The 3,544-nt window shown below is 44.3% G+C and overlaps 1 non-coding gene across 1 annotated transcript; it reads right to left on the reverse strand.

The window, feature by feature from the left end:
• Positions 1-1,978: 1,978 nt before the first annotated feature.
• Positions 1,979-2,050, reverse strand: LOC147733258 (small nucleolar RNA SNORA3/SNORA45 family). The gene has a single exon (XR_015308905.1). It is a non-coding gene; the product is annotated as a small nucleolar RNA SNORA3/SNORA45 family (small nucleolar RNA).
• Positions 2,051-3,544: the final 1,494 nt, after the last annotated feature.

Here is a 3,544-nt window from a genome sequence, read left to right on the forward strand (position 1 = left end):
GGTTCACAGCAGGAGGAAGCTAAGGACTGACAAGGGTTAGACCTATCCCTCTATGCCCTTTGTTTTTCTTTCCAAAGCGGGCCTCTATATCCTGAGCTAGGTCCAGGTGAGGTGAGGTCCAGTCCCCGAACTAAGACTTTAATTTGTTATGAGAAACACTAAAGTTTGATCAAACAAATTGGAGTAATTTTTTGGTATGTGTTTTCTTAGATGCCATCTGCATCCCCTGAAGTGGAGGATCGATTTATATAGGATGTATTTGGCCCAACCTTCGATAATGATATCTTTTTTGCTTATATAATTTAATTTTTCTGTTATACACTAAGTGTTGCAGTAGCAAAGTTTAAGAGCAGAGGGACTGAAGAAAGCCGAGGGTAATGGTTTCCCTTCAGGCTGAAACATGTTGGCCTTACGTTTTGCAGTTATTTGTTGAAACTGCCCCTTGCACTGTTCTGTTTTTAGATTAGGAGGTGAGGTTATCCATACAATTAAAATTCATGTTTTTTCCCTCACCACCTTATTTTAAATCACCACCTTTTTTGTTTTTTGCACTGCACTTTATTCCCTTGTGGTCTGAGTAATTGGGAATGTACTATCTGTTCTCTAGTTTGGTTGGATCCAATTGAGCAAACTTTCCCTATGGATGGTAGATAGTCTCTATGATCATGACACACACCATCCTCACGGGTGGATTACCAAATGAAAAGATTGATCACAATGTTAATATTGATGGGAATCCAAGTAGTTGCTCCAGGATCTCACTATTGACTAATTGTTTCTAGCTCCATGTTTGTTTCTCACCTTGTTTCCTTTTTTCTGTGACTCCTTTTTACTCACTGGTTGGAGTATTGGAAGACAGTCGGCTATATTGTTGATTTTAGACCCCGGTTCTACTTGTTGTTGGTATTTATTGTTGTAGCAATGGTGGCATGCTGCACTTTAGATACATTTGATTTAAAGTAAATTGTGCCATACTGCGATTGCTACAATAGTTAATTGCGGATGAGTTAACAATTGAAGTTTTCACTGATGGCTGGTGGTGTTTGTGCCTGTAGAAATTGTGCACTGATGGCTGGTGGTGTGTGTGCCTGGTGGAAGTGTGCACTACCGGCTGGTGGTGTGTGTGCCTGGTGGAAGCGTGCACTGATGGCTGGTGGTGTGTGTGCCTGGTGAAAGCGTGCACTGGCGGCTGGTGGTGTGTGCTTGGTGAAAGCGTGCACTGACAGCTGGTGGTGTGTGTGTGCCTGGTGAAAGTGTGCACTGACGACTGGTGATGTGTGTGTCCCTGGTGAAAGCGTGCACTGACATCTGGTGGTGTGTGCCTGGTGGAAGTGTGCACTGACGGCTGGTGGTGTTTGTGGCCGGTGAAAGTGTGCACTGATGGCTGGTGGTGTTTGTGCCCGGTGAAAGCGTGAAATGACGAATGATGGTGTCTGTGCCTGTTGAAAGTGTGCACTGACGGTGTGGTTGTGTGTGTGGTTGTTTGTGTGTGGTTGTGTGTATGGTTGTATGTGTGGTTGTATGTGTGGTTGTGGTTGTGTGTGTGGCTGTGGTTGTGTGTGTGGTTGTGTGTGTGTGGTTGTGTATATGGTTGTGTGTGTGTGGTTTTGTGTGTGTGGTTGTGTGGTTGTGTGTGTGTGGTTGTGTGTTTGGTTATGTTTGTGGTTGTGTGTGTTTGGTTGTGTGTGTGGTTGTGGTTGTGTGTGATTGTGTGTGTGGTTTTGTGTGGTTGTGGTTGTGTGGTTGTGTGTGTGTGTGTGGTGTGTGTGGGTGTGTGTGGTTGTGGGTGTGGTTGTGTGTGTGGTTGTGTGTGGTTGTGGTTGTGTGTGGTTGTGGTTGTGTAAGGTTGTGGGTGTGGTTGTGGTTGTGTGTGTGGGTGTGGTTGTGTGAGTGGTTGTGTGTGTGTGGTTAAGTGTGGTTGTGGTTGTGTAAGGTTGTGGGCGTGGTTGTGTGTGTGGTTGTGGGTGTGAATAAAGATCTGTGTTTGTTCTCCGAAAGCTCTAGCACACCAAGACAATGAACATTGTCAAGATGAGACTCTAGCCTCGGTGTAAGATACACTATTGTGCCCTCCATTTGGTTTTCTGGATGATTAGTGCTGAAGGCAGTCATAATTCAGATACTTGCTTATTTTTGCTGAAATAAGCCATGGGCATCCCAGTACACTGTTAAACAAGCAGCGATTATAAGGAACAAAACAATACATCTGTGGCCCAGAAAAGCAAGTCACAAATGTACTTGTGCAGCAATGTATATTCAAACTTAGCAATGTCTACACTCTCCATAACCAGCGGCTTCAGCTGCCAGAGGCTAGAATGAACAATACTTCAGACACTTAGGAGGACCTCTACGTAATATTCTAGTGTAAAAAAAACAAATGCAAGATAAAATCAATATTAGTGCTACTTGGGATAGACCTTCAGTAGTAAGTTGTGTAGGACTACTATGGCTGAATGTGAGGCAGAAGCAGCGGAGTGGGTCTTTGTAATGTTCTGTAATTAAGTGTGGGAGATGTGCACGTGATTAATGTCTAGTGAAAGCCTGCAATGCAAAGACAGTCATAACGGGGCAGATCACCTGTTTAATAAACTGGATAAATATGGATGACCCATTCTGGAAATACCACCTAGCGAAGAAAAGAGCATGTCAATATCGTTATACAGTTTAATATAGAATGAAAACTGCACGTCAATCACGTTTGATTTTATAAAAGGACTAGCTTACCCGTCGCGATGCCCGATGCCCATTGGGATCAAAGGGCTTCAGCCCCCCCATCGTGTGTGTCAGCCAGGGCTAAGACAGCTTTCAGGGCACACACCCAGACACTGCCGAGCCTTACACATGTCTTTAAAAGACCATTCGCTTGTAAATGAGGCTTTGTTGTTTTTTTCACCCCTTCTAGAGCCCTTGCATCTCTATTCTAACTATTGCTGGAAGAGTCAGCCCCCCCCCCCCCCACATTTAGCTCTAGTTCGCCTCTGGAGCCCTGCAGCAAGCGACACAGCTAGTGTATGGTGCCTGTTATGGAAGCAGGTTTCATAAATTGGGGTGGATTTCCTGGCATTAGGAAGCTGATGAGCTGAGCGACCTTGCATGCATCTGAGCGTGTGCACGCTCCCTTTTCCTTGTCCCATCTTTGTAGTTTGAGCTGTGCTCATTAGTGTGTTTATATGTTGGTTTAGGTGCGTGGCCGGCGCATTTATAAACTAAGCGGTGAATTAGGAAAAGGTATCTGGTTTTGAGCGAGGCCCAATATTTCTGAGTCAAAACAAAACATACTACAAAACAAAGCACCGTAACAAATTTAAAAGTGGCACAAATTCCTGGTACAAAAAGGCTTAACAGTTGGCCGATATGTGGACGTCGCACACAATAAGTTACTACTTATTAAAGGGCCTACGCGGACAATTTAAAAAACACAAAAAAAGTGAGTGGTTGGTGAAAAAGTGAAAAGGGTGGCAGGTGCACATATCTGTGTAAACAAAAAAGAGGTGGAAAGGAGGACAGGTGAGACAATGGTGGATTAAGTTGGGGATTTGTGAAC

The sequence above is a fragment of the Lissotriton vulgaris genome, chromosome 2_1 (genome assembly GCF_964263255.1).
Source record: "Lissotriton vulgaris chromosome 2_1, aLisVul1.2, whole genome shotgun sequence".
Taxonomy (NCBI): domain Eukaryota; kingdom Metazoa; phylum Chordata; class Amphibia; order Caudata; family Salamandridae; genus Lissotriton; species Lissotriton vulgaris.